The sequence below is a fragment of the Peromyscus leucopus genome, chromosome 16_21 (assembly GCF_004664715.2).
Source record: "Peromyscus leucopus breed LL Stock chromosome 16_21, UCI_PerLeu_2.1, whole genome shotgun sequence".
Classification (NCBI taxonomy): domain Eukaryota; kingdom Metazoa; phylum Chordata; class Mammalia; order Rodentia; family Cricetidae; genus Peromyscus; species Peromyscus leucopus.
The window spans coordinates 57958154-57981867 of record NC_051084.1 but is presented as its reverse complement, the minus strand read 5'-3'; the positions used below and the strand labels follow the sequence as shown (position 1 = coordinate 57981867).

Sequence of the window (23714 nt, the reverse complement as noted above, 5' to 3'; positions counted from 1 at the left end):
TAAGTAGAATGTTCACATATGTACCTATAGATCTATTTATATGTACACATATATATGTATGTGTGCATCTAGAGACAGACATACTAAGCTGCCAGCCTGACAGAGTTTTGACTTCATGATAGTGGTAAGGTGATAGACATTAAGGGGAAGCAGTAATATAGGTTGGTAAGAAACTAATTGAAACTCTTATATTGCTAAAATATTATCTATTATGTGAATATATTTTTAAATAAATACAATATGTTCTATATCATTTAATGTGCACTTTCTACTTTACTTTTTTTGCTAATGCTCCTTATTCCCTGTCTATTTTATAGTTTGGGAATAATATTAGACAAAAAGGAAATGCAGGTGATTTTTTTCATATTCAAAATGGGTCATAAAGCCGTGATGACAACTTACATTTGCAATGTAAGCAATGCATTTGGCACAGGAACTGCTAGCACAGTGGTACGAGAAGTTTTGCAAGAAAAGATGAGCCTTGAGGATGAGGAGCTTAGTGAAGAGCCATCAGGAGTTGGTGATAACCAATTGACAGCAAGCATCTAAGCTGCTCTTACAAGTACATGAGAAGTTAACAAAGAATGCAAAGTGGATCTAATTCAGTGTTCTCTCAACATTTGATCAAATTGGAAAGGCAGAAGAGCTCAATAAATAGACGTGTAGTAATTTAAAAGTTCCCTTGAACTGTCATCTTGCACTAGTCTACACAACAACAACAACAAAAACCCATTTCTCAATCAGACTGTGATGTGGAACCAAAAGAAGACTGTATACAACAACCAGTGATGATGCTTTGTGAAGAGCACCAAAGCACTTTCCAAAGCCAAACGGCACCAAAAAAAAAAAAATATATATGTTATAGTCACTGGTAGTCTTCTCCAGTTTCATCCACTAAAACTTTTGAATTCTAGAGAAATTGTTACCTATGAGAAGTATGCTCAACAAACTGATGACGGGCGCCAAAATCAGCAATGTTTGCAGCCACCATATCTCATCAGAAAGGGCACAATTCAAAACCATGCTTGACTGCACATTGCACAGTCAACATTTTCAAAGTTCAACAAATTGCACTATCAAGTTCTGCCTCATCTGTGATATTCACCTGACCTCTTGCCAACCAACTGCTATTTCTTCAAGCATTTCAGCAACTTTTGCAAGAAAAACACTTCCACAATCAACAGGATGAAGAAATGCTTTCCAAGAGTCCATCAAATCCTGAAGCATGGATTTCCATGCCAAGAAACAAGAAAATTCATTTTTCATTGGCAAAAATGTGCTGACTACAATGGTTCATCTTTTACTTAATGAAGATATATTTGAGCCTAGTTATAATGATTTAAAATTCATGGTTCAAAACCGTAGTTCTTTGGGACAAACTGGTTTGTTTACTAATATTGGTTGTTAACTTGTTATATCTGGGAAAATGGAACATCAGATGAGGAATTGCTTCCATCTCATTAATCTGTGAGCAAGTCTATGGGACATTTTCTTAATTACTAATATATACAGGAAGGTTCACCCGTGGATGGTGCCATCCTTCAGCAGATTGGCTTGAACTGAAAGAGAAAAGGTAGCTGAATGTGAGCCTAAGAGCAAGCCAGTATGCAGCATTTCTCCATGGTTACTGCTATCTATATTCTCTTGCCTTGAGTCCCTGCCTTGGCTTCCCTGATTTTAGACTGACCAGCACCTGAAAACTGAAATAAACCCTTTCTTCCCCACTTTGCTTTTGGTTATGATGCTTATCACAGCGGTAGAAAGTTGAATTTTCCACTTTGATCTTTTCTGGGTCCAGATAAGTGATGCACTATATTCATTTGTGATGCTGGAGAGAAGCAGGAAGCCACAGGGCTCCATCAGTCACATGACCATGAGAGGAAGTCAGATCTAGGGTGCACTATGCTGCTGAGCTATGATATGAGGTAAACAAGTGAATAAAAAACATCCTTCAATTTGAATATATTCAAATTACTAAAAGCATCTGCATTTCTATGAATGCATCTATCTAGGGCTGGAGAGATGGCTCAGCACTTAGAAGCATTATTTTGCTCTTGCAGAGAACTCAGGTTTGATCCTCAGCACAGACATGGAAGTTCACGATTGTCTGTAACTCCAGTTCCAGGAGATCAAATGTCTTTTTCTGGCCTCCATGGGCACTGTATACACATAGTGCACATACTACATACATCCCGTCCAACACTCAGAGACATAAAATTAAAAAATAATAAATGAATCTTAAAAATAGATAAATTCACTTACATATAATCTAGGTTTACTTTCTTTGTTGAGGGTTTAGTAAAAGAAGCAACAGACATTATCACAACTACATCATTATATCCCTTTAATTAAGTGATTAGAAAACAACTTTTTTTTAAATCAATTCCCTCAAAATAAGTCCTTGTAATGGGATATTGTGTCTTCTGGAATTTTTCCAGTATCAAATAAAATTTTACTAAATTACTATTGATAATTACTGTATTGTTTTAAGAGTGTTGCTGGCTTAAACATAACAACAACAACAACAAAAAGCAAGCATAGATACCTGCCATTTCTCTTTGGGACTATTAAAGAGACAACACCAAATACACTTCCAAATGGAAGCTTTAAGGTAGTTACAGCAAAACTACTATCGAAGGAAATCCCAAGCCCCATGTTATTCCCTTATCACATGTAATAATGGTTGATATTCTATTTTGCTTTCAATGTGAAAAGTATTGTCTGTGTTGGCACGGTGAATCAATGGGCATGACTCACTGCCCAGCATGATAAGTTGGGAGTTTTTGCCGAGGGCTCTTCCAATGCTAATGTATGGTGATTATTTATTCAGGTGTATTTCCTTTTATCCCAAAAGAATACTTTCGTTTTATACTTGGTAAATGATGTTCACCTGGCTACAAGCCTTTTGCAAGTGTGGGGGTGATGGGGGTAATGAAAGAGTCTCAGTGTTCATTGTAGAGTTTTGATTTCACCCTAGTTTTGGTGTCCTGGCTCATTCTTGTCTTAACTCTCTTGTTGAGGTCAGTCTGAAAGATTTCTATCTCAAAATCTTTAGCTAATAAGACCCTTACCTCCTTGTGGTTGAGTAAAGAAGGTAGTAAGCTGGTAACTTGTGGCTTTAGACTCACATGCCCATCACACTCACACACACACACACACACACACACACACACACACACACACACACGGGAGTGTTTGCACACCTATTCACAAACCCATGCATGTACCTACACATACACCCCTCACTGGTTCCTGAGAGGCTGATTCCTCTTAACCATGCATGGTTCAGGAATCCGGTGAGGTAGATCCACTCCTCACCAACACTTCCCACCTACAACTCTAAAGGTCCAGTTCCTTGCTACTGTTCAGTCAGGTACATATTCCCCAATTGCTTTCTCTCTTCTAGAATGTACTGTAATGTTTTCTGTTGTTTAATATCCCATCCTATAGGCATATTTGCATATTCAAGAGTAAACCTCCTTTTAAATCTTTAGTGTGTCATTTTCAAATGGTCTTACAATCTTGCATTGCAAATTATGTCTTCTCTTGCTGTAAATCAGAATTCCTCTGACCTGGCTGTACAACTGGTAGCCTCTCATTCACTCACCAAACTAAATGCACACTCCATATATCAATATCTTTGCCATCCATTCACTTCTTACCCACTCCCCCCCCCCGAATTCTAACATCATTACAATCAGCTAGCCCACTACCCTCTTCTCAATCACCTTTCTCACTCTTTGTGCAGGTTTTAAGACTACTGGCATATTTACTTGTTGTTGTTCATATAAACCAAGACTTATACCACAATGGCTACAGATCCTTGCCATGAAGCCTGGAATGTAAGCTCCCTGGGTGCTTATGTCTAAGCCACTCACCTGGTTGGCCTTAGCAACTACAGCAGTGCCTGCATGAAGTAGATAATACATGTAAGCCAATCAATACATGAACTGAACTTGGAAGTTTTTCATGACTGACCCTCAATATACCTCCTCCATTTTTATATAATTGTGAATCCATAAGACATTTACTTTCCCAAATTCCTCTTATCCCTCTACATGAAAAATGGAGCAATGAGTTAATAATAGTAAGTGACACTGGTCCTTCCTCATGTAGAGGACACATGTGAGGACTGTAGGCAACAGCCCAGTCCATCTACAGGGACAGCTGTTAAATTGTACCAGCCAGTTGGTACCATATGGGAACATAGAGTCAGTGTTGCCAGATCATCCAGTTTTTCCAACAAAGCCAAAAGTCTAGAGTTATACCTAAAAAGTTTAGAGTTTTAAATGTTGGCAATTAACCACACTTTTCATAAATTCTGTCCAGATCAATAATGGACAAGCCAAACAAAGCCAGTGAACAGCAGTTAGTAAACTTGGAATTACACAATCCCATCAGGTGAATTCTCATCCGGTACGGAATACTGTAAAACTTGGAAAATGACAGAAGGAAGGCCCCTAGCCTGCCCTTGTTGCTTCTTCAAACGGTTTGAGACTGGAGAAGTGTTCTGGGGATATATATATATATATATATACTTCTGAACATTATATATATATATATATATATATATATATAATATATATATAAATATATATATATCCCAGAACATATATATAAAATGTTGAAAGCAAAATTAGTCAAAAACCCTTACTAATGCTGTTGGAGATTCTCACACTGATCTGTTGAAAGGAATATAGCCATGAGGCTGTAGTGAAAGATGTCTTAAAATACCTTGTCTCAGAGTTGCAGACCCTGGCTCACTGCCAACTGTATCTCTTGGCCTTGGTGATACTTTATGCTTCTGGCACTCCTACTTTCCATTTTCACCAAAATATAAGGGCTAACTAAAATCATCTCTTAACCTACTTCTCTAATACTCCTCATTTGCAACCTCTTTGTGAGTGATACCCTCACCTTTATTTCCACTCCAAAGACATTTACTAAAGGCACATTTTAAAACACTATGAACTCTGAACTGGATGCAGTCTCTCCTGCTGTGGGGTTCATAGGTACACTCAAGGAGAACGGTGCTTAGGTCTCCTAGTCTTTCACCAGCTTTGCTTCCAGAGCAAATACCAAGTGTATAGGGAGGGTGGGAGGAGCCTGTCTTCACTGCTTCCTTGTTTTGTGTGCCTCTTTGTCTCTTTTTCCTCACTCAGTTTCTTTTTCTAGACTGTTTTTCCCATTCCCCTCAAGGTCTCAATGTCTGGCTATATTTTCTGTGCTTTTGCCAATATTTCTAAGAGAGATAATCTCTCAACCCATGATTTCACTTTAGAGACCCCAGGCAATAGGAACCGGGCTGTGGTATGCAATTCATAGAATATGCCAAAGATGGTCTTATAAGCATTGAGTTATCTGTAGTGGGTAAATTTTGGAAAATTGTGTTTCCTACTGATGAATCTTAGTATATTTGACCCATGGGTTATTTACATGCAAGGTATTTAATATGCACATGTTTTTACATTTAAATTATCTTTTGCTTCTTTCTAATCTGAGCCTATTATATTGGAAACATATTTAATGTGAATATGAAATATTTGAATTTTTTAAATATATTTACAGCCTGTGGACAATGTTCCATGCTCACTTGAGAAGCATGTGTATTCTTCTATTTCAGGAATGAATGTCCACCAGAAAACTTCATGTTTTCTATTTCCTTGAGAATTTTCTACCTAATGGTGGTGGTGGTCCATTAGTCTTTACATTTGGTATTGAAGTTTTCCACATTTTTTATTGAATTACCTATTTCTGTCTTCAAATCTGTTGGAGTTTGTGTATTTTTAGGGCTGTGTTGTTGGGTGAATACATAATGATCATTGCTATCACCTTTTGATGGATTAAGATTATAAAAATGATAAATTATAAAAATAGCCTTTCCTTAAAGTCTACTTTGTCTGACATTTGAATAGCCACTATAACAATCTTTATATTCACTTTAGCAATCTTTTAATTCAGATTGAGTGGCATACTTCTCTTACTTTTAATGATTTCTTTTTACTCAAATTTGAAAAAAAGATGTCTATTTTAAATAGTATATAGATGTATAGCATATATTTTATACATTTGATAAATATTTCCCTTTGTAAATATTGACAATTAATATAATTATCACTAAGTTAAGATTTATACTTATCATTTGTTGTTTGTTTTCCACTTACTATATGGTTCTTTTGTTCTACTACTTATGTTAAATTTTTATTCTACAGTGACATTTTACTCCTTTTAAAAATATATTGTTTATGTTACTTCCTTACTGACTTCTTTCAGTATTATACCTAACAGAGATTTACAACACTGTGGTTTAGATTAAAGACAATTTAGTTTCAATTATATATATAAACTTTGCTCCTATATAATCATTTCTTCTCCTTTGCATTGTATTATTTATTCTTCTTTATACTTTATATACTTATCAACATAGATTTATAATTATTGATATATGTTCATACATATGTTTTTGTACCTATGTATTTTAAACATAATAAGAAAATAGAAGAGTTAAAAAAAAAAAACAAGGGCTGGACAGATAGCTCAGTAAATTATTAGCTTAGCACACAAGGAAGAGGACATGAGCTCAATCCCAACACACACATTTAAGCAAGGCGTGATTCCCAGCACAGGGGAGGTAGAGAAGGGAGGGTCCCTGAGACTCAGCTTGAAGCATCCCAGCTCTGCTCTAGGGGGTACACTCAGAGAGTACTGGATAACTAATCAGGAAGGTAGTCTACAGCTCTTCTTAGTCTTCTGGTTCTGTTTATCCAGAGCTTTGAAACTGTCCAAAGTTAGTGTCTTATGACCTTCTCAAGTCTTTTCACACAACTTTATGAACAACAACGGGTGTTTGCTTTCCCACAAATGATGGTTGCAATTCTAAACAATAGTCATTGATTGTTTCCCACAATTTCCCAAAGGAAGAAGCAATTCCTACTGAGTGAGCTCTGACCAGGTAAAACAACAATAAACTGTATCAAATAAAGCAATGGGAATTCTCTAGGAAGGAGTCTGTTAAGAACCTTGAGTCCCCTGTTGCCACCCTCCAGTGGCTTCTACACTGCTGTCAATGCCTACTAGACTTAAACAGTCATTAGATTATTGAGAGCCCTGGTTTATTGACAGAGTTCTGAAAACACTGACTCAGACGATTTTAGTCCATGTTCTTTTTGCTATTAGTATAGCAGTTTTTTTTAATCTTTCAAAAAAAAAAAACAAAAAAACAGCAACACAGTTATTCTACGTCATTTTGTAGCAAAACAAAAAATAATAAAACAACTTTTTATCATCTTCTGCTTGCATTATCCCTGTGCTCATCTCTGATCGACACTGAATGCAAACATGAAAATGATTATGGTCACAAAGTTGACCAGCATTTCGATGGGACACCTGGTGACTTTGTGTTAAAGAAATAAGTGACCGAGCAACAAAACAGGCAAAGGCACATTTAAGTTTAGGATGAAACTTGAATATTTTATACATAAAGGTTCAACATGATTCTTTTCAGTAATTTGTCATCTAATTTTAAAATGTAAAATGTTTTCTACTGTAAAGCTTCTCTTGTGACAAAAAATGACTAAGCAGCTTAGTTAACACGTAATAATTACACTCTCAAAACATACAGTGGTGGAATGTCCCTGGTGTGCATTCATAGTGGATGAAGATCATTATAATTATCATACTTCTCTTTCAGAAACTTATATTCAGTATTCAAAAACAAAAAACAGTGGTTTTTTTTTTTTTTTTGCTTACCAAGAATTTAAGTTTTAAAGAAAAAAGTCTGTGTTTTAAAAAGAAGATGTTAAAAACTATATCTGCTCTTACCAACTTGGCTTCATGTTTACAGGACACACACTCACAAACCCTCAGTGTGACACAGAATAGTTTCTCTGGGCCTTGCCAAAGTTTCTATTATAAAAGAGGCCCTATTGGATTACTTGTGTGCTACCAGAGAAATACAATGACAGCTTGCTGTGTCCAAGATATCCAGCCTGAACGTTTTTGAATGGAGTGTAATTTCCTATAAGAAACCCTATCCGTTGCTTATTTGGTGATATTCCCATTAAGAAAAATATTGTTAAGCTTTACTCAAATGAATATATATATATAGCTATGCTATAAATTATCAATGGAATATTTTCTGCCTTCACACTATTTTATATTCATTGCTTCTCGTTCAGTATCATCCATGTAAAATTTACCTACAGGCATTAATATTAACCTACTTTTGAGGGCTCCATGGAATTTTGAATTTAATCCATCATATGTTTCCTATGTCTATTTGCTACACATTACTTTGTGTTATATAAATATTTATGGACAGGTGAGAACACAAGCATATCAAATTAAGAACGATCTATATAAAATCAGTATTTTAAATGACTAATGGTCATAGAGAGTGAACTTAAAGCTATTATGAATTATCCAGAGGTGCCAGGAAACATTGCTTCCATGATGTCCCCTTTGTGTAGGTTGCTGAGAGCAGGCAGCGTAGGTAGAATCCTGAGTGCCTCTGAGGTCTCATGATTCACATGACTTCAATGACTTTGAACTTGTCATTTATTTCAGGGTTGCCGAGATCTTTTAGCTTTCATCTGTTCTCTGACATTCTCTGTACAGCAGCCCCCAATTCAATCACATGGAGAAAGGAGATAGCATGAAGCTGATGGGGAGGAGTTAGTGAGGATCAAGCACCAGCATCGTTGAAATGACCAGGGAGGCTTTTTGGAGCCCACTACCTATGGTGGGACACCTCACACAGCCCTGGGGGGGGGGGGTTGGACCTGCCTCTGCTGAATGTACCAGGCTCTGCTGAATCCCCATGGGAGGCTTTACCTTCTTGTAGGAGGGAATAGGGTTTGGGTTTGGTGGGGGAGGGGGGGGAGGCTGGAGGGGCAAGAGGAGGGAAGAGGGGGATCTGTAATAGTTATGTAAAATGAATAAAAAAAAATGACCAGCGAGGGCAGAAAATGGCGTCAAATCTGAGAACTTGCATCTGTGGGGTTTTGACAGTAACAAAAAGATACGTTTCTAATTATCTGAATATTACTGTGTTTCTTTTTGGGTGTCAAATTGAGAAAGAGTTCATTTTTTCTTTGTATTTTCTATATTTACTCAATTTTTCCAAAGAGTATGAATCCTATTAGTGATCATTTAAAAACCTCAAATGAGCCAGGAATGGTGGCACACACCCTTAATCCCAGCTCTCAGAGACAGAGGCAGGCAGATCTCTGAGTTTGAGGCCAACCTGGTCTACAGAGAGAGTTCCAACCTGGTCTACAGAGTGAGTTCTAGGACAATCAGGACTACACAGAGAAACCCTGTCTCAAAACACTAAAACAAAAAAACCTAAAACAAACAAATAAAAACACAACTGTTTCCATTTGGGAAAAAAAATACTAGTTCTTAAAATTACCTGTAAGTTAACTTATTTTTTTCAGAGACCTAGACAAAAGAGTAGTATAGACTAACTACGCCACTACCTCTTCCTAATCCTCCAAACGCCATATGGGATAATATGAAAGTATATGAAAGTGAGGCAAGTTATTTAAACAATGATAAGTAGGCAAATAAATTCATCTTTTTCTACTATAATAGGCAAAACTAAGCCAATAAAGTCTGTAATTACCATTTTACACTGAGGAAAACCCTGAAGCATTAGAAAAGGTTGAAAAAAAATACTCAACTGAAAATGTACCTGAGTGGATATTTTTCCATATACTTAAAATTCAATAATTAATGATAAAACACTAAAACCTATGAACCTGCATTTTTAAAAATAGCATTTAAAGTGTCCATGAAAGAGGCTATTGTTCAAAACTTTAGAGTAGACTATATTTATCCAAATTTTACATTAACTGTACTCTCTAGTGATTTTTCCCTTGCTGATTAATGAGATTTCTTGCTAGGCAAAATTTATTTAACACCATTAGAAAGAACAAATAAGGTAATAAAGTTTAGATAGTTTGTGTGTTGTAGAAAAGCTCTTGGCAAGAGATAAAGAATGGCTTTGATCACTCTGTGTATGTTTAACTATTGTGAAATGGAATTCTGCTTCCAAAGTCATTTAAATGTCTGGTAGGAGGTCAAGACGTGTTGGAAGGTGCCAGCATTCTCTCTAATTATGCAATTATTCCTCTGAAAGTCCAAGGTTGTGATAGCCACTGGTAGGTTGCTCTTCCTCCCTGGACAGGGCTTCTGTTTATAAAGCACAAGCTCTGTTAACCCTAGACCTTAGTCAACACTAATCCATCAGAATCAGCCACATGCTGCTACCAGGGTTATCTAAGAATCAGTTCTCACTTTGGAAAGCAGAGAGCTGAGGTCTGCAGGGATTGTTATAAAGGAAGAAATTTTAGTAGAGAACACAGAGGGAAGACCAAGTTTGGAGTCCAAAACACCTCTAAGTTAGCCAGACCAAACAACACATCACTGTTATGAGATCTGAACACTCAAAATGTCCCCTTGAGGTATGGAGGGGAGGGGGAGCCAGTGACATGGAGCGGGGGAGTAGAAGGAAAAAAGAAGAAGAAGGGGAGATATGCTAGAAGGGAGATAAAACCCTGGTCAACCTCCCTCTCGTGTACTCTGAACTCACATGCCTGTGTTCCTCCTAGACATCTCAACTCAGAGGCTAAAATCATCCTTTTGTTCAACTTCTTGCTTTTCTAGTCAAACACATCTCTCTATCAACAATCAACAACTCATTAGAGATGCTGCCATTTGCCCAGCTGTTCTGGTCAAATTCTTGGAAGTCAGTTTAATTTTTGCCTTTCCTTCATTATCAACCCAATACATTGGCAAGTCTTACTTTTTCCACTACCAAAACAGACCCCAATTCTATCCACTCTTCTCCATCTACTCTAGCATTGCCTGAGACCAAGCATACAGTATCTCTCCACAGAACTCTTGTTGCATTATTGTGATTAAGCACGTTCCTTTTGCTGCTGTTTACAGTCAGGCCTGCACATGGTAGACAGAATCAACTTTTAAAATAAAAAATGACTTAAAATTTTTAGAACATGCCATCAAGTTTGCAGAGTAAAGGGCACATTCCTGATGCTGGTCCAGAAGTCAATGAGGTCCTGCCTCTCACACATTGCCTCCTATACCAGATTCTGTGTGGCAGCTATGACTTGCCACAGTGACCTGGATTTTGATTCTTTGAATACACTGTGGTCTTCGAGGCCTTTGTCCTTTGTATCTTTGGTGTCCTCTCATGGGACAAACTTTCCAGAGTTTTCATTTACACAAATCCTCCTCATCACTCTTGTCTGAGCTCAAATGTCATTTTCTCTGAGAAGCGTAAAGTCCTCCTGGCTCCAGTCACTACCTGACACATCGCCTTGCTCTACTTTCTTTAGTCTTCTGAGTCTCAAAAATTTACCATATTATACATTTATTACACTTGATCTTAGCCAAAAGGCCGAGAAGCGATATATTATACATTTATTGCCTATTTCCAACCATCATAAAATGATTTCCATGAAAACAGGGCTACGGCCCACTTGTTTCTGTTACACAGCCACCGGGACTGTGACCTGTGCCATTTGCAGAAACACACAATGCCTGCGATCCTGTCCCCGTGGCTGAATGAGCATAAAAATCTATATTTACTTGCCTAACCTGTGGAAACTCTACCATATTCTATTCAGCAGGAAAAGGGCAGAAGGAACGAGTAAGTACCAGGTGATGCTAAAGTTTCATCAAAAAAATTAGGAACAAAAACCGTCCAAGAACAAGCCCATGAGAAGGTCATTCCCAAAGAAAAATGTAAATTCCCCACAGTGACTTAAGACCACTGGCAGGAAAACCTTAACAGCTGAAGATTTAAACAAAAATGTTATTCAGTATCATTCTTGCATTCTTCCAAATGTTTCAGTCATGAGAAACCATACACTGTACTCTTAAACCTCAAGGGATCCTGACAGCAATTTTTATCAACCACCTTAGTTCCTAAGTGAGAAATCAAAGCTACAGAAGTTAAATGACTACCCTTCCATCCCTCTGCCAGGCAGAGATCACGATGGGACTTGAACTCTTGACTTTTTATTCCAAGGTCAGTATTTTCCAGGCTATCAAATTGCTGGCATCCTCTTGGTTACAAATAAGATTCTCCTCGTCACTGCTGACCTGACTTAAAAGTCATCTTTTCAGAGTCTGATGAAGAAAAGAAGTCTCTATTTCTTTTCCTGAGAATTGGGGAGTGAGTATATAAATATAAAATATTAATTTTATAAAATTTAAGAAAAGGAGAATCATTTCAATGTTTACCATCACACAGTGATACTAGCAACAGCAACAAATCCTATTTGGTCTCTAAGGAAAATGTTCGCGGTGACATTTGTACTTCCTAGGTGCCTGGTATCCCTGAGGTTGATAATTACAGTTCCTTCCCCTCTTGTTATTTGAGCACACCAGGAAGTATCACAAAACACACAGTAATATCTTTAAAATGGGCTAATTGCATTCTGTTGGATTTTAGGAAAGATACATGCTAAAGAAGGGGAAAATCAGAACTATTTTCCCTTATAGAGTACTTATATATTTTGGACAACTCCTTCTTTAATCATAACTCAACTTTCAGGGAGGAGCGAAAAATCTCAAGGGCAGTATATACATCAATAGTTACATAGTGGAACAAAAAGTATTGAAGAATTTTGATGAGGAGCATCGTTGTGTCTTATGGAAGAAAAATACTAGATTGGAGTTGTAACACCCTGGGAAGAAAACTAATGGAATGGAATGGAATGGTAACCTAAATAAAAAGATGAATAATTCTTTTCTTTAAAAAAAAAAAAGTTAGCCGGGCGGTGGTGGCGCACGCCTTTAATCCCAGCACTCGGGAGGCAGAGGCAGGTGGATTTCTGTGAGTTCGAGGCCAGCCTGGGCTACCAAGTGAGTTCCAGGAAAGGCACAAAGCTACACAGAGAAACCCTGTCTCGAAAAACCAAAAAAAAAAAAAAAAAAAAAAAAGTTAATTCACTTTTTTGTCTTGTATAAAAAACCCATCCTTATGTGTAATGGCTGGAGCCTGGGTCATTTAATGGAGAACTGATTTGGGTTTTCACAAGATAGTGAATTCCTGATAAGGGGACTTATCGAACACAGTCTAGAGGTCAGGGTTCAAGTAGCTGTAAGTCTTGGAGATGGCATCCAAGGTGGCTTTGACTCGATGGCAATCAAAAAGGATTGGTGGCTTAATTTTTTAAAGATAAAACTCCTTTCCACCCAGGAGCTGATGTACTCCTAGAAACAGAGAAGCCACTTTGGGGCAGTTTGCTATGCATTAGGAAGGCCATCCTCTTCTCTTGCTTAAGAATCCATCACACACACTGTAGACCTGTGTTATTGCCAGGGCTGAGGGAGACAATGAATAACTCTTTAGGATGTAAAATAATGATCATAAATCTGATTGTTTTGAGCAATGATTGAAAGGAGAACCCTTTGCACAGATCCTGGGTCAGTGTCCTTTAATGCAGATCAGCGTTTATTCCACCCCATTCATCCACTGAGTTCCCAAACCAGGGTCTGATTTGCTCTGAACCCACAAAGTGAACTTAATGAAGGTCTCAAGGATGGAAGGTGTAAAGTGAACAGATTGGAAGGCATCCCTGGCTGACCACCTAATGAGAAACCAGTAGGGACCATCTCGAGGCGACAAGGCTCCACTTTCCACCTCCTCTCCAGGTGGCAAGCACTGACAGTTTGGCAACTTCAGGAAGAAGAACACTGAAAAGAACTCACTTCTAAAATATGCTCAATTATATATTGGCACAGTTGTTTTATGAAGAGAATGAAGTGTAAGACAGATTGATTTATTCTTCATCACAAGCTTAGATGTTTTTCTGATGAGAAAAATAAAGAGTATGGTGAAATATCATCAATTTATGTTTCTTGGTATATTAAGTCATGTCCTTATGTAAGAAGATCCATCTGATGGAGTTTTCTGTATTCCTAAAGGAATTACAGTCTGCAAGGGGGCAAACCACATCTCGGTCTCACACACAAAGCAAAAGATAAAACCAAACTGCAGAGTCAAAGATCAGGAAGGAAAGAGCCTCCTAACTGCCATTTCCTTCTGCCTACTTCTTCACTGTGTAATGCGAGGCAAGAAGGAATCCATGAAAGAGAACAGAGATGTGCACGTTTTCAAACTTTCAGTGCTCATAAGCTATAAGGAGGAGGCCGTAACTGGTTTAGAAAAACTTCACTTTGTAAATTATGTGCCCCAAACCAAGTGTAATTTGTTTCCAAATAATGACTTGTTTGAACAGCTTCATTGTCAATTATGGGGGTCCCAGTGCTAATTCTTCAACCAGTTCATAGCCCAGAGCCTTAAGTAAAGCTGCCTTTCAGGAAGTGCTATTCCAGTAGAGCTAAGGCGAGTTTTCCAGATCGTAGTTAACAAGACTGACATTTGTTTATTTATTTTTCCTTTCAAAATGAGTGGCCACATGGAAAAAAATTCTATTTTTAAACATTAAGAACAGGCTTCCAAATTAATTCTTCCATTCCGAATAAGTGTGAGGCAGGGTTTATAAAGAACTTCCGTATTTACCAGTATCACTGAGGACTCTGCCTTGCTGAACATCTTCCAGGAAGAGAAATATGATACAAGTTACATTTCCTGAGAGTGAAGTGAGAGATGCCTGGAGTTTATAGTAAGTCATTTCTTTCCCAGCTGACATCTACATCACCTGTCCACTTACAGGCAATTTGGCTCGCTGGGCTGGAGAGTCTGTTGAAATGCCTTCCCTCGGGCTTGGGGATAATGTTTTTTTTTCAGAGCCACAGAGAGTCTGAAATCTTAGCCTTTTTGTGTTTGCTAAGAGGATTCAGACAGATAGGTTGTTAATGGGAAAACAAAGCTTGGGTGATGCTCTAATAATTTCTCGCCTGTTCTGGTAAGCACTTGTTCATTGTGATGTTACAAATGACTTCCTGTGGAACACAAGCCCTCCTTACAAAAGCCATCCAGCCTCCAAGCAAAAAACACAACCAAAAACATGAGGGTGAATTAAGGAAGCTGCTGTTCAGAAACAGAGACCCATTGCAAGTGAGTCCTGTCCACCGTCTCTCACCCAAGGAAGATCAAAACATCCTGATTTAACCTAGTCTTCACAAGAGTCCCTGGAAATCAGAAATGTCCTTCTGGGATCTGGGTGCTCAGCTCTTGCTTCAGGATCCACTTAGGAAGTCTCACACCTAACTGAAAGCTGTGATTTCTCAATGGCATTTACACAGTTCCTATTTTTTCTTTTCTTAGGGTGTACGCTGCTGCTCCTACACCTTTGGCTTTTTAGATAAATGAAGTTCAAACTCTTCAGACCAGCACATATGGCCATTCAGAATAGCCTTGTCTATCTAGACGCTCTCACACCCGTGTTTACTAACCACACAGGATTCTCTGTGTCCCTCCAGCTGCCTTGGCCTTTAAAAACCAATGTAACCCTCCCTTTAACAGCCATAGCACATGCTGTCCCCCCAGCTCACCTGGCACATTCATGCTTTAAGCCTCAACCTTTCAAATCCTCTGTGAAACTCTTCCTCATCTGGTCTCCCAGAGTGCATGTCACATACATATGACATTACATTCCATAATAGCTAATTGTTGGCCTCTCTGTCTTTTGAGACAGAAATAACTTGAAAGCATGGACTATGCCTTTATTCATCTTTCAGTCCACAGTGAGTATCCATGATCATTTAGGAATCAAGTGAAATACTTTGCAGAACTTTTTCTGTGCTAGCATCAAAGCTGAACTCAACAGTGACATACTATCATAAAGCGCTTTTCTGTATAGCCCTCCTAAGCACAGATAATTTTATATGCTTATTTGTGTGTGTCAAAAGAGCAAGGCAACATGAGGGCAATTGAAAGAATTGCTCACATTCAAAGCTCTAACTTTTGAGCCCCATGGAGGGAGAACCAGAAGTCAGTAGAACTATATTTACTGATAACTCTGGGAGACTATGAGCAGACACAATGCCGCCTCAGTGCCTCAGAGTCAGGGGCATTGGATCCTTACTATACCCCTCCAATGTGTGTGTGTGTGTGTGTGTGTGTGTGTGTGTGTGTGTGTGTGTGTGCTCATGCACATAGACACAGCACTCTGGTCATAAGCTACAGGACAATTCTGGTACCTCAAACCTGATGATGAGCAGGTCTGAGCAGAATTTGACTGGATCTCGGGAAGCAACGTTTTTATGGATAGAAATTCCAGCAAGGGCAGGATTCATGGCAAACAATTTAAAAAACAATGATGGAAGTGGATGTACTTGCCTCTTCTGTTCTTGTTTTGATTTATATTTTCCTTGTAGAGTTAAGAATTAAACTGACACCCAAGGGCATTGCATATGCTACATCCACAGCTCAATTATACCTTTCTTGTTTTAAACATGAACATGATGAACAACCCTGTGGTTCCCAGAAAATTAACCTAAATAGCCTTTTAGGGGGAACTGAGGACCCCTAGATAATCAGGTAAGGAGTAGGTATTGCAACAACAGAGTCATGTGCTCATGACGTCATTTGGACCCTCCAAATGATTGAGTCTTCTGGGACTTATGACTCAGGTCAGAATGAGGTCAGGATTGTGTACAAAATTATATCAAAAGTGAAGTGTATTGGAGCACAAAATTGAATCAAATTTGACTGAGGACATCAGAAAGGGCTGAATGCTGAAGACAAGGCATACAGTAGGTTTTCTAGGCTACATAGTAGCCCAGTTGGCAGGAAAGATAAACATAGGTATGAGAGAGACATTGTAATACTGATGCTATTGGCACTGGAAAAAGAACAATAATTGTCAGTATCTCAGAAAAAGAAATTTTAGAGGGCTGAAGAAATCTTGGTCAGATGTGAATGGGTGAAGGGATGAATAAGACAATATGTCAGTAACATTGAGAGGCTTGTGAGTGAAGGGGGCTGTTAAGGAAAATGTTTCTAGACTAGGGTGGGATTAAGTATGTATTTGAAGAATAAGAGGCTAAGATACTATGGAGAGATGAGTTGAAAACACGAGAGCAAAGAATTAACGGTGGATAAAGGTCTCGGAGAGGGCTGACTGGGGGGAGACTAAGGTCACTATGAGGAAGGCGGAAAGGTCACCTCTGGGGAATTGCTGAGACAAGGATCCCAAGACTTAAGAGGGAGATGAGAGGGTTCAAGTAAGATTGCCTAATTCAAACTTATATTCAAGCATCCAGATCTTAATCCTTCATGGTTCCATCATGTGTATCAGTACTGATTAAAATTCTCACTGACAAATCTATGACAAATTCACTTAAAATATCTAGTCACAGCAAATCAAATTTTTCTTGTAAATTATTTGAATATTTTATTTTTGTTTAAGGTTATAAAATATTCACCGGTTTTTTTAGAGTGAATGTATTTTAAGAAATGCAAGTTGTCATTAAATTGAGGTAATTTTATATTTCCATACATTATTTAAAACTTCTACAAGGGTTATCTTTAAATTCTGTCAGATCTAACACTAGTAATTTTGCTAAAGAGCTTGACTTAAACAATTCCATTGTCCTGAGCCCAGCACTCTGGTCTTCCCTTCCATTTTAGAATGCATGAGCAGTGACTCATCTCACATTCTTGGCATGCCAGATGATAATTAAGGAAGTACTGTGATGACATAAAGAATCATGTGTAACAGTCAGTCAGTCAGTCTCATAAAACAGCTGGGCAGGGCTTTAGCTAAGTCACATGGCCCTCATAGAGGAAGCTTCCTATCTCAAAACCAAAGAATGCCCAAAGGAAAGCCCAGGAGACGCATAGTCACTCTCCATAGCTTAATGGAACAGCAAAGTGATCCTTCAAAACCGCTCAGGAATTAGAAGCTTGTGTCAGAGTTCTGAGCATGGTTTCATGCCTCAGAATTTAGCTCTTTCTAAGCACTTGGAAAGGACCCAACTAAGAGAAAAAAAAAAAAAGTGAAACACGGGTTAGAAAACAGGCCCATATGAGGGAAGGAATGAAAATACTGAAAATTGGCCCTTATAGGCGTGATGCTTAAAGTTTAGCCTCAATGACAGAGGGTTGGGCTTTGAGTCACGTAGCTTAACCATGCTGAACTGTGAAAGACAACAGGGCTCAGAGCTTTCTTAGGTCATCACAAAGAGAAAGCAAAACTTTTTATTATTATTGTTACTATCGTTGTTAATTATTATTATTATTCACTGTTTTTTTTAAAGCTTTCTTTAGTTTTAATTATTTCTGCAAAACTTTTTATTATTATTGTTACTATTGTTGTTAATTATTATTATTATTCACTGGTTTTTTTTAAAAGCTTTCTTTAGTTTTAATTATTTCTATGTGTGAGTGTGTGTGTGCATGTGAGAGCCAATGCCCTAAGAGGCCAGAAGTTTTGGGTCCTCCTGGAGCTGGAGTTACAGGGTGCTGTGAGGTACTAGATGTGGGTGCTGTGAACACAACTCATGTTTGTGAGAACAGCATGTGTTCTTAACAGCCGAGCTGCCCTCTCTACAGCCCATGGTTGCTGTTTCTTTCTGATATACAAAGTGATGGGGTCCATTATGGCATTTCATACATACTTGGTTCCTGTTGATGCTCATCCTCCTCTTCCCTCCCCCATCCTCCTGGCCCCCTCCTGGAAGTCCCCTCCCCATGCAACGTTTCTCCTTCTCATGTCACATGTATGCCATTACCGTCTCTTTATTTTCCTCTCCCTTACTTTCTGCCACTCATGGTCCCCTTTATAATTTCATAATTATATATAGAGAGATTAATTATCATATATTATTTACATATTCTACTATGTATGTGCATAAGAGAGAATATAGGTGGTGTTCACCTTTCTCAGTCTGGGATACTTCACTTCATGTAACTTTTCCATGTTTATTGCTATTCTGTGGACAATATCTAAGAAGTGGAATCGACCTGCTTTTTCTCTGGGAAGTGGAACAGATAAAGAAAATGTGGCGTGATGGAATCTGTGTCAGTTGTGAAGATAAATGAAATCATGACATTCAGGTTGGAGACATGGCTCAGCGGTTAAGAACACTGACTGTTCTTCCAGAGGGTCCAGGTTCAATTCCTAGCACCCACATGGTGGCTCACAACTGTCTGTAACTACAGTTCCAAGGACTGTGCATCCCTACACAGACAAAAAAAAAAAAAAAAAAAAGAAGAAGAAAGAAAAGAAAAAAAAGCACATGAAAATAAATATTTTTTTAAAAAAGAAATCATGACATTTGTAGGGAAATGGACAGATCTGTAAAGTTTTTAGGGAAGTGTAACTTTCCTTGTATTCTGTATCTCTCTAACAAGTTCCAGGAAGGAAAAACAGACCAAATCCCTTACCGGTGGAAGCCTGGAACATCCTTCAGTGCTGAGTCATGGGATGCTCAATGTTTGTTGACTGAAATAAGCCTTGATTGCCTGAATTTCTGGGACTTACTAATGATGCTTCTTATTCATCCTTTCACTGAACAAAACCATTTAGGAACACCTATGGTAGTTAGAAGACACACTCTAGCTCCTATTTGTAATTGCATGAAATTTAAGTTTAAAAAACAATGCATATGAATTTAGAATCATGGGCCCTAATGCTACAGAAGGCGTCAGAGAATACGAAGTATACATGGATATGAATATGATGGGACAGAGTTAGTGCTCTATCAGGATCCCTGAAGATGGCTTTCATTTCTAAACATCAGTCTTTTGGAAATAATCATGCATATAGAGAAAAATCCCCTTCCCATATTTTGTAGTGCTATTTCTAATACTAAAAGCCCGAGTTTGACTAATGACAGGTTATGTTGGAGGAGAGGAGGAGGGAGGGGAAACTGCAGTTGGGATGTAAGATAAATGAAAAAAATTAATTAATTAAAAAAAAAACTCTGAGTTTGTATAAAAGCCCATGTGAAAAGCCACGCTCACAGGATCCATCATTCAAAACTAGCAAAGACAAGATGTAAATTTTGACACAAGCTATCCAGAGCACCAGTCAGGTTCAGGGTGAATTCCAAGGGAGATGTTAAACTCCAGAGGCCCCTAAAAAGTCTAAAACACAAAAAACACAAATTAGACTAGCTTCTACTTACTTCTTCCCTTTCTTTGAGACGTGTTCAGGCTTTATTTGCATGATGTTTTCTTAGCTTTTGGTGATTATACATTGATACTTCCATCTTCTCAATGGACTGCAAGCATAGTCCCTATAAAAATTTTACTTGTCCTTTGATCTTTCAAGTTGACTTTAACTGATATATAAAAATCATACCTAGATGGTATAGTCATATATTTTTTGATACATGTATGAATTAAATGATATTAAAATGAAATTAAATGTATTTATTACCTCAAGTGGGTCATCAATTCCTTATGGAGAATCTTTCAAAATCTTTTTCTCTAGCCTTTTGAAATGTACAATGTACATTTATCCAACACCAGGAGCTACTCCTATCTCACCGTGACTTGGTATCCTCTCCATCCCTCCTGCTGCCCAAATGTGCTAGTTTAAGTGAGAAGAATCCTCCCATAGGATCAAGTATTTGAACATTCGGTCCCCAGATACCAATGCTGTTTATGGAGATGGTTCAACTTTGCTGGAGGAAGTAAATCACTGAGGGACTTTATTGAGAGTTCATAGCCTTGCCCACTTCCAGTTTATTCAGTTTCTGTTTTGCTCTTGAATATGTAATCTCCTGGCTCCCTGGTCTAGTCACCTTCTGTCATGCTTCCCCTCTCACCCTCCAGCCATTATGGACTCTCTCTCTGGAACTGTGAGTCCAAATAAACTTTCTTCCACGAGCCTTGTTAGTCATGGTGTTTTTTTATAGCAATGAAAAGTGACTAATACACCTCTTCTGGTCTCTCAAAACCACCATTCTACTCTCATTGACTATGCCTGACTTCCATGTAAAAGTATGGAACTATATAACCCTGCTTTCATAAAGCAACCACCAAGTTCATTAAGGAGATGGAGAAAGATGATTTCTTTTCACTAGAGATTTATTTTGGGAACAAAAATCAGAATATATTTATTTCATTCTAAGTAGAATATGTTTAGCATTGTAAAAGACTAAGTTTTTTTTAACATACCCAGTGACATATGTGTTAAATAAATAAAAAGTAAAGTATGTTAGTCTAGCTCTCAAAGTCTTAGTATCTAGATATTTTTCATGATTAACATCAGTTTACCCCTCTTCATAGGTGTCACTTCAAATGCAAAACCCACCAGCTTCCAGAGTTTTTATCATAAATCAGAACAGTTGCAGTTCTGAAACTCATTAGAACTCCCCACACTTTTCTTTCCTCTAATGGGTCATAGTGCTAAAAGTCTACAGAACTCAATAAGGCCTCAAAATCCACCCTAGCATAGTATGCCAGACAGCACTACATAAATAACCCGAGAGTTGGAGCGATTTGCCATATCAGATTCTATACTAAATCAGAAAATTCATTCCTTGAAATCTATTCCCCATTTCCCAATCCAGTTCTGAGTGTGATGACTTTATGATCAACAATACATAGAAACTCAAAATTTATGAACTATCATCTTTGTATTGTTAGAATATTTAAAAAGGTTCATTAAGAAAAATACCCCTGGTGCATAGTGGTGGATCTCTGCATCTGCTTCCATCAGTTACTCAATGAAGGCTCTATGATGACAATTAGTGTATTCACTAATCTAATTACCAGGGTTGGCCAATTCAAGCCCCCTCACCACTGTTGCTAGTAGTCTAATCTGGGGTCATCTTTATGGATTCCAGGAAATTTCCCTAGCACCAGTTTTCTCCCTTACCCCATAATGTCTCCCTCCACCATAGACTACTGGCAATGGTTGAGAGGGTGCCTGAGCTAACCTACTCTGGTGATTGGATGGCTGAATACCCTAACTGACATCATAAAACCCTCATCCAGTGACTGATGGAAGCAGATGCAGAGATTCATGGCCAGGTCCCAGGTGGAGCTCCAGGAGTCCAATGATGAGAGAGAAGAGGGATTCTATGAGCAAGAGATATGGAGACCGTGATTGGAAAAAGTACAGAGACAACTGGCCAAACTAGTGGAAACACATGAACTGTGAACCAATAGCTGAGGAGCCTGCATGGTACTGGACTGGGCCCTCTGGATAAGCGAGACAGTTGTTTAGCTTAAACTGTTTAGGGGGCTCCCAGGCAGTGGGACCAGGACCTGTCCTCAGTGCATGAGGTGGCTTTTTGAAACCTAGGGCCTATGGTGAGACACTTGCTCAGCCTTGGTGCAGGGAGGGGGGGCTTGGACCTGCCTCAACTGAATGTGCCAGGCTCTGCTGAGTCCCCATGGGAGACCTTGCCTTGGAGGAGGTGGGAATAGGGGGTGGGTTGCAGGGGAAGGATTGGGGGGGGAGGAGGGAGGACAGGGGAATCTGTGGTTGATATGTGAAATGAATGGAAAAATCTCTTAATAAAAACAAAGATCTCTTTCATTGCTCTCCCATTCCATCCCTCCCCCAGCTCGACCATCCTGTTCCCTCATGTTCTCATCCCTATCCCCTACTCTCTATTGCCCCTTTATCCCCAGTTTATTCATGGAGAGCTCCTCTGTTTCCCCTTCTCAAGGTGATCTGTACATCCCTCTTAGGGTCCTCCTTGTTTTCTAGCTTCTCTGGAGCTGTGGGTTGTAGCCTGATTATCATTTGCTTTAATATCTAGTATCCACTTATGAGTGAGCTCCAAGCTCTAGGAGTCCAGTCAAAGAGAGGGAAGAGGGATTCTATGAGCAAGGAGGGTCAAGATCATGATGGGGAAACCTACAGAGACAACTGAACCAAGCTCAAAGGAACTCACAAACTTTAGACTGACAGCTGTGGAACCTGCATGGGACCGGACTAAACCCCTCTGCATATGGGAGACAGTTGTGTAGCTGGGTCTGTTTGAGGGGCCCCTGGCAGTGTGATCAGGATCTATCCCTGGTGCATGAGCTGGCTTTCTGAATCCCAGTACCTATTGTAGGATACCTTGCTCACTCCTGATAAAGCAGGGAGGGGCTTGGTTCTGCCTCAACTGAATGTACCAGGCTTAGCTGTCCGCCCATGGGAGAACTTACTCTGTTGGAAGAGGGGATGATGCGGTGGGGTGGGCATGGGGGGTGGAGGGGAGGTGATGAGGAGCTGGAGGAGGGATGAGAGGGGGATTTCTGGTTGGTATATAAAATGAATAAAAATATGAAGTATTACATTAAAAACAAAAGAAAAGAGAAATACTCCTTTCATTCAAGAGAACAGCATCTCTGGCCTGGAGGTGACATGACACTCCAGTTGGGCCAGATCAGCCACCTGTCCGAGGTCTAGCTCCTAGGAAGGTATGCTCCTCTTAAGCCAATCTAAAGAGATAAGTGGAGCATGTTCTCCTTAGTGAGATACTGTATTTTTCCTTCCCCCGGATTCCTCTCCACAGCACAGTATCCTACGGAGTGCAGTCTTCCCACCTTCCTGAATTACACAGAAAAGTGCGGCTTTCCCTGTGTTTGTGCTCTCAGCACACTTTCCCTGACACTCTGGGCTTCCTTACTCCTTGCCATGTGTCTAACCTCCATGCTGCTTCATAAAACATGGCTCTCTTTTCTCTCTCTTTCACATTCTGCTTCTCTGGTAGCTTGGCCGCCCTGAGGGTTTTTCTTTTAAAGTCTAATGAATTTGTCTTCAAGATTCCATTTGAGTCCACTCTTAAATTCTTTTTAGCAATAAGACTTAGAACCCTAA

The 23714-nt window shown here is 38.9% G+C and overlaps 1 protein-coding gene and 1 non-coding gene across 6 annotated transcripts in view; both read right to left on the bottom strand.

Annotated features, from left to right (window-relative positions):
• The window catches only part of Col19a1 (collagen type XIX alpha 1 chain), a 329361-nt gene that overhangs the window by 279036 nt on the left and 26611 nt on the right, over nt 1–23714 (bottom strand). The gene's annotated exons all lie outside the window — the stretch shown is intronic.
• LOC114692403 lies at nt 13233–13366 on the bottom strand. Its single transcript, XR_003734412.1, has one exon. It is a non-coding gene; the product is annotated as a small nucleolar RNA SNORA64/SNORA10 family (small nucleolar RNA).